At 42.7% G+C, this 13,826-nt stretch overlaps 1 protein-coding gene across 1 annotated transcript in view; it reads right to left on the bottom strand.

Moving 5' to 3' along the window:
* LOC123768783 (extended synaptotagmin-3) overlaps positions 1–13,826 on the bottom strand; it is a 252,127-nt gene that overhangs the window by 26,303 nt on the left and 211,998 nt on the right. The gene's annotated exons all lie outside the window — the stretch shown is intronic.

The following is a 13,826-nucleotide window of genomic DNA, read 5'->3' on the forward strand; positions in this document are numbered from 1 at the left end:
ATACCATAGACAAGTGTGGTAAGTCTCAATACAAGGGAACCACTGACCCACAGAAACCCAAACCAACTCCTCCTAAGTCCGGTAAGCCTGTGATGAATGTTGGTGTTAATGTTAATGATCTTTCTCTTTTCAGTAACCACCTGTATACTGGAACTGTCTCTGCCAACGGTTCAAATCCGGAGGGACGTTTCAAATTGAAGATCTTGAGGGACACAGCGGCTCTTCAATCGATCATCTTGAAGTCGGCTGTGCCCAACATCGTCTACACCGGATAAACTGTCTTCATCACTGACCTCACTGCTACCACTCCATACCCTCTCGCCAGAGTCCACCTGGATTGTCCCTACGTGAACGGAGAAGTCCAAGTCGCCGTCAGGGAAAAGCCTTTTCCCATGCCTGGAGTGCAACTTCTCCTAGGCAACGACTTGGCAGAAGACCTGCAACCGACCAACCTGATCGTCATGGACAAACCCCAGGTGTGTAACTCTGTGCCAATAAACCCTATTCTAGCGTATGTTCCAGCAGAGGTACAAGAGAGTGATGAAGTTTCTCCTCCGGTTCTCGTGACCACCCGTGCACAAGCCGCACGTCCACAGCCAGCTGACTTTACTGCTACCGCTGTCCCTCAAGACCCTCAGAAACTACCCCCGAATCTGACCAAGTTGGAGTTCCGTAAGTTGCAGAGGGAAGATCTTACTTTAACACCATTGTTTTTCCAGGCTGAGACTCAACCCGACAGTATTCCTGGGTTCTTCCTAGAGAACGACTTGCTCTACCGCAGATATAGACCCAGTAAACTGAAGGAGGAGGACGATTGGGCCAACATAGAACAACTTGTGATTCCTGCCAGCCTGCGGCCCACTATTCTACATCTGGCCCACGGAGCACTCTCCCACTACGGATTCAACAAGACTTACCATGGAATTCGTCAAGACTACTACTGGCCAGGTATGGTAAATAGCGTCAAACAGTACGTAAAACAGTGTCATACATGTCAGATGGCAGGCAAACCGAACATCTCCATTCCCAGAGCGCCACTGATTCCCATACAGGTGCCTGCGGAACCTTTCCACAGACTCATAATAGACTGTGTTGGTCCTTTACCTCGGACCAGTTCAGGTAACGCCTATATCTTAACCATCCTGTGTCCTACCACCAGATTTCCCATAGCAGTTCCAGTGAAGAACATCACGGCTGCTATGGTTGTAAAACATCTATTGAAGATCTACACTCAATACGGATTTCCCAGGGAGATTCAGAGCGACTGTGGTACCAACTTCACCAGTGATCTCTTCAAAAGGACACTGGAGGAGTTCAACATCAAACAGGTATTGTCCAGCCCCTATCATCCTGCTTCACAGGGTTCTCTTGAACGTAGTCATCAGACTATCAAAGCACTCTTGAAAAAGTTTTGTAGTGAAACCTCTAAGGATTGGGATAAGCAAATCGACCTTATAATGTGTATTTACAGAAGTCTTCCCAATGAGTACCTAGGAGTATCTCCTTATGAGATGCTCTACGGCCGTAAGTGCCGTACTCCCCTTAAGGCTTTCAAAGACTCTCTCCGAGATGCCACCTTCAGTGAGCATCAGAATGTGCCCCAGTTTCTTCAAAACCTTCAACACATTCTAGAGAGAGTCCACCGCTTTGCCCATGATAATCTATTGAAAGCCCAGGAGAGGATGAAGACTCATTACGACCAGACCAGCAAAGTAAGAAAATTCAAGCCGGGAGACTTCGTCCTAGCATACTTCCCTATCCCAGGTTCACCTTTACAAAACAGGTTTTCAGGACCCTACCGCGTCAAAGAGTGCAGAAATAACAACAACTACGTTATAGAGACTCCAGATAGGCGGCGGAAGACCCAGCTGTGCCACGTCAACCTCCTGAAGCAATATAATGGTACTCCTCCCACTGCCCTAATTAATTATTCCACCTTCACAGAACCCTACATCCACAGTGAGACCTTCCCAGCTTCTCCTCCCGAAAGCACTGACAAGGAGTCAGCGCTTTCTAATTCCGAAATCCTTAATGATCTTCCCAAATACTTTCAGGATAATCCTAGTGCACCTCTTGTCAAGATCTTCAGAGAACATCAGGAGTTGTTCCGAGATGACCCCCAAGAGTGTAATGTTACCCAGCACGACATCTAACTGCTCCCCGACACCCGGCCGATTCGTCAACCCTTCTACCGAATCAGCCCGAGCAAGAAGGAAGTCATGCGTGCTGAGGTGCAATACCTCTTGGATCATGGACTGGCTACACCTTGTGAGTCCCCCTGGGCCTCACCTTGTATCTTGGTGCCCAAACCCCAAGGTAAGGTGCGGTTATGTACTGACTATCGAAAACTCAATCAAGTAACTGTTAAGGATGCTTACCCCTTGCCTAGGATAGATGACATCCTTGACGCCATTGGTAGTGCCCAGTACTTGTCCCAAGTGGACTTGCTTAAGGGGTACTATCAAGTGTGTCTAACGGAGCACGCTAAAGAGATATCTGCCTTCATCACTCCTTTGGACTTTTCAGATATGAACGCCTTCCTTTCGGACTATGTAATGCCCCGGCCACCTTTCAGAGAGCTGTCAACCGTGTCATCCAGGGCTTGGATAACACATACGCCTACCTGGACGATATCGTCGTAGCCTCCAACACCTGGAGTGAACATCTGCTCTTGCTGCGACGTCTGTTCTCCAAGCTCCTGACAGCCGGCCTCACCATCAACCTGGGCAAGTCCACCTTCGCGAAAGGTAAAGTGCGTTATCTGGGTCATGTTATTGGGAGTGGCAGCCTAGCTCCGTTAGACTCACACACTCAAGCCATCCAACAGTATCCACAGCCTACCACCAGGAAGCAGCTCCTGCGCTTCCTTGGTCTTGCCTCCTACTACCGTAGGTTTGTGAGGAATTTCAGTACAGTCGCCACACCTCTAATTCTATTAACCAGTCCCAAGCTACGGTATAATTGGACCATGCAGCAAACCGTTGCTTTCGAACAACTCAAATTCCTCCTCTGTTCTAATCCCATTCTCGCCTCACCAGATATCACCAAGCCTTTCGTCCTTCATGTCGACGCCAGTGGTACCGGCGTTGGTGGTGTCCTGATACAACAACGAGGCGAGGAGGTTCTACCTGTCAGCTACTACAGCTACAAATTGAAACCACACCAGAGGAACTACAGCACTATTGAAAAGGAGCTACTATCCATCGTCCTGAACCTCCAACACTTCGCTCCGTACCTACAAGGCGCCAGGTATCTTCTCAGACCACAACCCTCTCCGCTTCCTACATCAAGCCCAATTCACTAACCAGCGTCTTCTACGATGGGCTTTGTATTTACAAGATTTCAACCTGGAGATCCACTATATCAAGGGTTCTGACAACACCATAGCCGATGCCCTCTCCAGAGTTTATGAAGTAGAAGCGACTCCATCCATTACTCCACCACATAACGACGTACTTCTTCCAGAACCGCAGGCTTCGGGGGAGAGTTGTGACGATAATCTCCTTCAAGAGATTGAGCCTGCTCTTCCCTCCAAAAATACGTCGCTACAAATATATAAAACTACTATGGAAGAAATATCCAACAACGACAACAACATCTCCAAGGTTTGCCAGAGAGCAAAACGTATGAAGCCAGGAACACCTGCTCCACCTCAAACCGCCAAACTACCTGTCTTGTCGCCTGCTCATCGCTGATTGGCTACGGGGTCCAGCTGCAACTGCACTCCACCCACCATACTACTTGATGTCTGGGGCCGCCACGACCTCAGTCTTCAGAATATCCCGTGCTTTCGACAAGTTAACACGTCTCGTTGGTAGACTAAGCCCCAGGCTTACGTGTACTAAGAGAAGTGATAGCTTGAAGCCAATATTCCGGCACCTATTTACTTTGTTTGCCATAAACTTGTTATTTGCTCAATTGTCTTAACGTAACTTTTCATTTTGCCATTTGATTATTCTTATTACATTGATTGATTTTATTATACGAATTTGTATGTCCATTTTATTCATGTTTTGCTTTCTTTAACGTAATTAAAATTTCATTGTTAAAATTTACTTGTGTTTTGTGTGTCTTCTCCTTACCTTACCACAGACGAAGTTCCAGATTTTCTATTTTTTTTTGTTTCTATGTGACGAGGCCATACCCCTAGCTTTGAACAGCCAAACACCAACGCGTTACCGTCACAATATATATATATATATATATATATATATATATATATATATATATATATATATATATATATATATATATATATATATATATATGTATATATATATATATATATGTATATATATATATATATATATATATATATATATATATATATATATATATATATATATATATATATATATATATATATATATATATAATTGGTATGTTCGTTTGTTCAAAATGGCTAATCTCCAGAAGTTTTTCACCTTTTTTGAAAGTTGAAACTTTCACACAATGTTCCATTCGCATCTGAGCAGGTTTTTATACACATATTATATTGATGTCACGTTTGTGACTGAAAAAAACTGTTTTTTTTTTTAAAACTGTGTTTTCCATGTGAGACAAATCTTCAAAACCTCTTTACCGATTGCTTTGTAATTTTGATACGAAGTTGCATTAGAATAAGCGCATGTTTTTATATACCTACTATATACATGCCTTACCTGTGACAGGAGAAAACATGTTTTTTTTTTTTTTAACAGCGCCATCTGTTGGATGTAGGAGCAACACGCTATAATCTCCCAAAGTTCTTCACCGATTGCTTTGAAATTCTGACACAACGTTCCATTCGAATATGCGCATCTTTTTATATACCTACTATATAGATGCCACCCCTGTGACAGGTAAAAAAGTGCGTTTTTGAAAAACAGCGCCATCTGTTGCACATAATAGCAACATGCCCGCTATACGAAATACGTCACGAATTCCATTTCAATGTTTCCGATTGCATTGATAAATTTTATTTGCATAGATTTCAATTTATTTTATTTTTTATTTAATTATTTTGTGGGACATTGTGTTGGAATTGAGCTGTGTTATTTACCATACCGTTCATTTCGTATGTATAAATATAGATGTGTACTTGTGACAGATAAAACTATGCATTTCTTGAAAAACCGCGCGATCTGTTGCATGTAAGAGGAACACACATGCTATACTAAATTTGTTACAATTCTATTTCAATGTTTCTGATTGCATTGATAAATTGAATTTTCATAGATTTTGATTTATTTTTACGTAGATTTAATTATTTTGTGTGAATTGCATTTTGTGAGTATAGTTTATTTTTTTTACTTTTTCATATTTTCATTTAATTTTGTAATTGTTTTTTCTTATATTTCAGTGGGAACATCAGATCACTTGATGTTCCCAATTTTCGAATGGGAACATCAAACCATTTGGGAAGGCATCAGACGAGGAAATAGGGAATGTTGGGAATGGCGAGGGGACGGAAGTGGGTGATGGTGGAGAGGACGAGGGGACAAGGGAGGGGGGTAATGGTGGGGAACGACGAGGGGATGGAGGAGTTTGGGATGGTTGGGACGAGGGGATGGGGGAGTTGAGAATGGTGGGGAGGACATAGGGACAGGGGAGTTGGGCATGGTGGGAAGGAAGAGGGGATGGGTGAGTGGGAAATGGTGGGGAGGTCGAGGGGACCGAGGAGTGGGAAATAGTTGAGAGGCCGAGGAGACGAGTGAGGGGGGGGGAATTGTGGGAAGGTGTTACGATCCCGATTCCATCGTCAGAGCACGGAGCTGCGACGTCAACGCCATCTGCAAGTCCGCTCCCGAAAACCCCACAAATTGGACGACGCCATCTAGTGGTGACAGGATTATACCAGCAAGAGGCGCTAGATTCCTGTCCTAGTCAGCTCGAGAGGTAGCTGGTGCTGACCTCTGGTGAGGTGGCGCCTAGAAAAGCAGCGCCATCTATTATAGGAGGAGTTGTATGTGTCTGTCAGGGTACGTAAGTGATGTTTCCTAGTGCCCCATGAACTGACCAGTGTACTGATGACGTGTCTGTAACCACAGAGTCGACGTAGGGCTGCTGTGGTACGAGGACAGTCTACCCAGGGCAGCCTGTAGCTCTCTACTCCATTCTGCTTTACGGAAGCAGTGAGCCGCCACCGGAGAAGAACTGTGAAGTGTTCTACTGTCTGCCTGTGAAGTGGCAGTGACGGAATTCGTCGTACCCGGGACTGGCTAACGGAAGAGACGACTGACAGTTAAGGTGCTACGGAGGAGTGAAAGCAGCGAGTTGCAAGAAGCTCCTGCCAGGGGTTCGCTACCCTTGTATTTGTACGTGAAGAGGCCCAGCAGCGCGAGGCTGATGTTCTCTGCCAGCACCAGGCTGGAGAGTGATTGTAGGCGTGCATGAAGAGCACCTGGTGAGACTGTGTTTTGGCTGGCCCGTGTCCAGGGTAGACTCGTTGGTGTTTCCCAGTACTGGTTGAGGACGGTACTGTCTGTTGAGGAAACACGGTAGCTGACAAGACTGCATCGATCTAGCATCGAATAGCGCTTAGTGTCCTATGAGAGAGACACTTGTGTACATATTAAGTGTAGTAATACTTCTTCTAGGGCTACATATGAGGTGATGGGAAAGTGATTATATATGAATATATTGATAATTAATGGAGTGTAGTTTTCAATGCACCTTCCCCAGTGTGTTTTACTTGCATTACCGAGATCACACCTTGAAAGCCACTACTAACTTGGGGCCGGATACCAGAACTTTAGTACCACCAGAAAATAACCCGGTTGTGACCCATTGTGGCCGTAACAGAAGGACTGAAGGACAGGGAAGGTTGCTGTGGCTCTGCAATGCACATGCGTTCCTGAGCCACAGCAACGCGTAGCCGGGTACTGCTAGTCTATATAAATAAAAATGGAAATGTTCAATTGTTCAAAATCGTTAATCTCTGAAAGTTCTTCACCGATTGCCTTGAAATTTTCACACAACGTTCCATTCGCATCCGAACGGGTTTTTATGTACATACTATATAAATGATACGTCTGTGACGGGGAAAAACATGCTTTTTTGAAAACCTGTGTTTTTCGTGTGTTTTTCACGTGAGGGAAATTTTCGAAACCTCTTTACTGATTGCTTTGAAATTTTGATACAACATTGCATTCGAATAACCGAGTGTTTTATATACCTACTATATACATGCCTCACCTGTGACAGGAAAAAACATGCTTTTTTGACAAACAGCGTCATCTGTAGGACGTAAGAGCACAAGCTGAAATCTCCAAAAGTTCTTCACCAATTGCTTTAAAATTTGGCACGACGTTCTATTCGAATACGTGCATGTTTTTATATACCTACTATTTAGATACCACACCTGTGACACGTAAAAATATGCGTTTTTTTTAACAGCGTCATCTGTTGCACGTGGGAGCATCACATGATATACATAATATGTTACGGTTCCATTTCAATGTTTCTGATTGCATTGACAAATTTAATTTTCAAAGATATTTATTTATTTTTATTTTTATTTAATTATTTTGTGTGACGTTGCGTTGAAATTGAGCTGTGTTTTTTACCATACTGTTCATTTTGTGGGTATAGCTTATTTGTTTCTGTTTTCATTGTTTTTCATGTTTTTTTTTAACTGTTCTTCTTATATTTCAGTGCAATTGGTTATGAAATTGAGCTGTGTCAATTGATCTGCGTTTGAATTGAAATATTTTGTTAATATTTTTTGTTTTTCTTTTGAAAACAAAATGGACAACACTTTTATTTCACATCTGCAAATGTGCAACAAACAGCTATGAATCCAACGGCTACAACGTTAACTGCTTTCTTCACGATATGTCAAAATGACGCATTTGCAAAAATACTTCTGAATTCGGAAGTGCCTACGTATTACACATGGAATGTCAGAAAACAATAATTTGAATGACGCAAACAAGGAAAGCGAGTCGATAGACAACCTGGAAGATTTAAATAAACTACGATAGGCAGACTGTACACCGTGCATCCCAATCAAGATGAATGCTTCTTTCTTCTCATACTGTTGGTAAATGTGCTCGGTCCAACGTCTTTCCAGCAATTGAGATTTGTCAGCGGCGTAACACATGCCTCTTTCCGTAGTGCATGTCAAGCTCTGAATTTATTGGAGAACAACCGACACTGGGATGTATGCATTAATGACGCGTCCAACACGTCACAACCAAATAAAATTCGTGCATTGTTTGCAATCATATTGACCACCGGCTCTCCTTCATCTCCAACAGAGTTATGGGAGAAATATAAATCGTACATAACTGAAAATATTATCTGTCGAATACGAAGGAGAACTCAAATATGAACATGGATTTCACAGCAAAAATCTACAACGCATTGATAATGATTAAAGATGTGTGCTTAGAAATCGCGAACAAAGTTCTAAATCAATTGGAAATGCCATCACTGAATCGATCTGCTGCTGCTTCGTTCGATGTAGAATTACAAGAATTATCGTGAACAAGATTACAACAAGAGTGATCTGTTATCGTATGTGCAATCAAATATTCCTAAGCTATCGCTTGAGCAAAAAGGCATTTACAATCAAATAATTCAAACTGTCATTAAAATTCAAACAAACATTAACAGGTTTGGAGACATCTTAGATGTGCCAGGAGGAACTGTAAAACCTTCCTAATTAGATTGATTCTGGCAGCATTTCGATCCCAAAATGGCATAACTTTATTAGCTCTTGCATCGTCTGGAATAGCTTTTACATTGTTACCAGGTGGAAGAACTGCTACTTCGGCTTTGAAATTGCCATTGAACATGCAATTCATTGAAACTCCCACGTGCAACATTTCCAAAGCATCCGGCATGGGAAAAGTTTGGCAGAAATGTAAACTTATTGCTTGGGATGAATGGACAATGGCCCTCAAAAAATCTCTCGAGGCTCTTGATCGATCATTGCAAGATTTGCATGGAAACATCAGACCATTTGGGAACGCATTAATATTGCTTGCAGGAGATTTCAGGCAAACATTACCTGTAATTCCTCGATACAAGTCCGCCGACACTGTTGAGGAAGCAGGTGAAGCTGTTAATTATTCAACAGAATTTTTTAATTCACTCGAGCTGCCAGGGATACAACCACACGTACTGCAATTGAAAATCTGCTTGCTAATTATCATTTTGCGAAATATCAGTCAGCTAAAGCTTTGCAACGCCACGCGCCTTGCAGTAAAAAATTAATCTGCAACATCATAGAAGCAACAATCTTGACAGGACCTTTCAAAGGTGATGATGTCCTCGTTCCTCACATTACTATGATTCCAACAGATATGTCATTTCAATTTAAAAGATTGTAATTTCCAATTCGATTGGCGTTTGCAATAACGATCAACAAAGCTCAGGACCGGTCTTTAGAATGTGCAGTATATATCTAGACACGGATTGCTTCTCACATGGACAATTATATGTTGCGTGTTCTAGAGTCGGCAAACCAGACAATTTCTATATCTCCACAGACAATGGAACAACAACAAAAAATTGCATACCCACAAACATTATGAAATTAAAAATATTAGAAATGTGTGCTAGTCATCTTGGGCATAATACTATGCCCAAGATTACCATCATAACGCCGTCGGGATGGTGGGGTAAATTGCTTCGGCTACCATCATGTTTTTAACGGTCGTGATGGTCGAGTGGTGAAGGTGTCCTGTACGCCAGATGCATAGTGCTCCTGGCAGTATGGGTTCGAGTCACTTCTGGGGTGTGAGTTTTTGCTTAAATATATATTAGTATATTTTGGTAGCAGTCTTTCCTGTAGACATATATTATTAAATATGACCGAAAAAGTAAGATTAATAATTCTAACACGAATTTTCTCGATCTTTCTTATGTTTCTTTTCACTGTTGATGGTAATTGAAAAATCAATTCTCCAAAATTCATTTTTATTTCTAGTCTGACGCGACACTTGAGCGCCTTTCGTAAAACTTATTACATTTTCAAAGACTTTAGTTTACACACACACAACTGAACTATAACTGAATAGAGCTTAAACATCTTCGAGTTTTTATACCTGCATTTGGGTGAGGTGAAATGTTACAACAGTTTTGGATGAGGTGAAAACAAACTTTCATTATAAAAGTTACAGATATAAAATATTTATTAAAAATACTACTCATCTCTTCATCACTATTTGTTATTTGACCTGTCTCAGTTTTTAATGGACCTATCCTTTCCCTAATCCTTGTCGGGTATAATTGGAAAAACCTTTTAGGATTTGTTTTTGCTTGCTCAGCTATGCGAACTTTATAGTTTCTTTTTGCTTTCCTTATCTCTTTTTTAGTATTTCTAACCAGTTGTACGAATTCCTGTTCTAAACAGACTTCCTTATTCTTAATCCTTTTGTACCACGCTCTCTTCTTACCTATAAGGTTCTTCAGATCCTTTATTATCCACTTTGGATCATTCGTATTCGATCTATTCAATTTATATGGTATACTACATTCCTGGGCTTTGGTTAGAATATTTTAAATAGGTTATATTTTAAATCCACATCGAAAACCCCTTTTACGTCACCTATCGCTGGGTTAACGTCTAGCTCCTATACCGACCCACAACCCATACCCAAGACTTTCCAATCTATTTGACCCCAAAAATTTCTTAGGCTATTGAAATCAGCTTTTCGAAAATCAGGCACTTTAACAGAATTTTCTCCTACAGATCTATTCCATTGAATGCTAAATCTGATTTCTTTATGATCACTTTTCCCTAGCTCACTCCCTATTTCGATGTCCTTAATTTGTGTTTCCCTGTTAGTTAACACCAAGTCTAAAATATTATTTCCCCGCGTTGGTTCCTTAATGTGTTGCGTATGAAAGCAATCGTCAATTAATTCTAGAAAATCTTCTGCTTCATTATTCCCTGTTTTGTTCAACCAGTTTATTCCACTAAAATTAAAGTCACCCATGACATAAACACTGTTAGATCTAGATGCTCTAGATATTTCATCCCATAGATGCTTTGCTTCCATTCTGTCTAAATTTGGCCTTCAGATCCTCTCCTTTTCTCCTTACGCTTGCAACATCATGTCAAAATTTCAAAGCAATCGGTAAAGAAGTTTCGAAGATTTCCCTCACATGAAAAAACAGTTTTTCAAGAAAAGCATGTTTTTTCTGTCACAGCCGTGACACCAATATAGCATGTATATAAAAATCCGCTCGGGTGCGAATGGAACGTTGTGTGAAAATATCAAAACACTCGGTGAAGACATTTCAAAGATTAGCTATTTTGAACAAACGAACATTTCCAGTTTTATTTATATAAAAATACTAGCAGTACCCGGCCATGTGCAATGTTGAGCCACAGCAACCTTCCCTGTAACCCAGTCCTCCCCATGATTCCCCCCCCTCACCCGTCTCCTCAGCCTCCCAACCATTCCCTACTCCACCGTCCCCTCGTCCTCCTCATCATTCCCCACTCCAACATCCCCTCTTCCTTCCGACCGTGCCCCCACTCCCCTGTCCCTTTGTCCTCCCCACCATTCTCCATTCCCACATCCCCTCGTCCCCACCATCCCAAACACCCCCGTCCCCTCATCCTTCCCCCACCATTACCCCCTCCCTTATCTCATCGTCCTCCTCACCATCTCTCACTTCCGTCCCCTCGTCATCCCTACCATTCCCCACGCCCTCGTCCGATGCCTTCCCAAATGGACTGATGTTCCCATCAAGAAATTGAGAACATCAATTGATCTGATGTTTCCATCACTGAAATATAAGAAAAACAGTTAAAAAATTATATAAAAATATGAAAAAATAAAAATAAACTATACTCGCAAAAAGAACGGTAAGGTAAACAACACAGCTCAACTCCAACACAATTCACACAAAATAATTAAATCAAAACGAAAATAAATCAAAATCGATGAAAATTCCATCTATCAATGCAATGAGAACCACTGAGATGAAATTGTAACATATTTAGTATAGCATGTGTGTTGCTCATACATGCAACAGATGGCGCTGTTTTTCAAGAAAAGCATAGTTTTACCTGTCACAGGTGTGGCATCTATACTTATACTTACGAAATGAACGGTATGGTAAACAACACAGCTCAATTCCAACACAATGTCACTCAAAATAAATCAATAAAAAATAAAATAAATCGAAATCTATGAAAATAAAATTTATCAATGCAATCGGAAACATTGAAATGTAATTCTTGACATATATAGTATAGCATGCATTTGAGTTGCTCCTGAGCTACCGTGCAGTGAGGACGTGTCGCCTGCTGCTCCGGTGGTTTGAGTCGGTTCTCACTACGTGAAGAGAGCCATGGGGAAGGCTCAGCGCAAGAGGGAGTGGAAGCAGCTTTCGGACGAGGAGGGACGGTGGACCGATGTGCAGCAGGCACCAAAGAAAACTGCTATCGAGGCTTTACCACTTGCTTCTACCAGCAAGTCAGCGGACGTAATGGACCTAGAGAGGACAGCGTCAGTCACACACCAGCCAGTGTCAGTCAATGCTTCTCTGTCCGCAACGCTGCCGCGGGACGGCAGTATGAGTCAGGAGAGGACACCACCGGTTTCATGCCAGCCAGTGTCAGCCATTGTTCCTCTCTCCACAGCCCAGCCGCAGGACAGCAGTATGGGACAGGGGAGGACACCACCAGTCTCACACCAGACATCGCCAGCCTCTGCACTTCTTCCAAAATTCAAGATCATGCAGACCGACCACTTTCCTACAGCATATGGAGTAGTAACGGCGATGGAAAAAGAACAACCAGAGCTCAAACTTTCCATTACAGTCAACCTGAAGGGAGAAATAATACTGACACCTCAAGACCAACAGACTGCACATTACTTAGAGAAGGTAAGAGTCCTGCAGGGGAAACCTGTGTGCTTGGTAAAGCTGGACCCTTCAGAACGACGCACACGAGTCGTGCTTTTGGGATACCCAATCGACTTTCCCCTGGATCCAGTGCTAGAACACAAGCAAGTCCTGAATGCGGAACGTTGCCACACAAAAGTAGACAAGGCAGCGACGCGTCAGGTTCTGGTGACCGTCATGGGACATGTGCCAGAAACTTTCGGTCTTGGAAATTGGGGGACATACCGACAGAGGCCATACGTCCCGGAACCCCTACGCTGCTTCAGGTGTCAGAAATACGGCCACCATCAGTCACGCTGCACAGGACAGGAGAGGTGCGGGGTGTGCAGCCTGAGACATCCAACCACAGACTGTATTGCCAAGCACAAGGCAAACCAGACCACAACAGCCAAATGTCCAAATTGTGGAGGCAAACTTCATGCCTGGAGCACAACCTGCTCTGCACGGAAACAAAAAGTGCAGACAGCTCAGGCCAGGATCAACACACTGCCCAACAATACATACCACAACACCAACGTCTGGAACACTCGTGCACAGCCACAACAGCCACCCGCTCTCACACAGCAAAATTTCCCGAATCTGTCGATTCCGAATCAGACATTACACGAAAGTGTTGCAGAAGTCCAGCAAATGCAAAAGAGCAGAAAACACTTACTTTCGGAATCTACTCACCAGCTATACAGTTTTACCACCGAGGTCCAGCTGAAAACCATCGTGAAGATCATGGCAGAGACCATTATCAATTGCCTACAGATGACGCAGAACGCCTCACAACAACAGTCTCAAGACATCACTTGTGTGATAATGGACAAGATCGTGCAGCAGACCACAGTTACACGCGAAATAGACAGTCTCCGACAGGATGGAGCACGAGAGGACAAACGCCGCAACTTGGACATACTGACTACCAACAACAGTCGGATAGTCAAGACACCAGAACATCAACATTCACAACAGCAACTGCAAGAAGCAGTGAC

The sequence above is a fragment of the Procambarus clarkii genome, chromosome 83 (assembly GCF_040958095.1).
Source record: "Procambarus clarkii isolate CNS0578487 chromosome 83, FALCON_Pclarkii_2.0, whole genome shotgun sequence".
NCBI classification, from domain to species: Eukaryota; Metazoa; Arthropoda; class Malacostraca; order Decapoda; family Cambaridae; genus Procambarus; species Procambarus clarkii.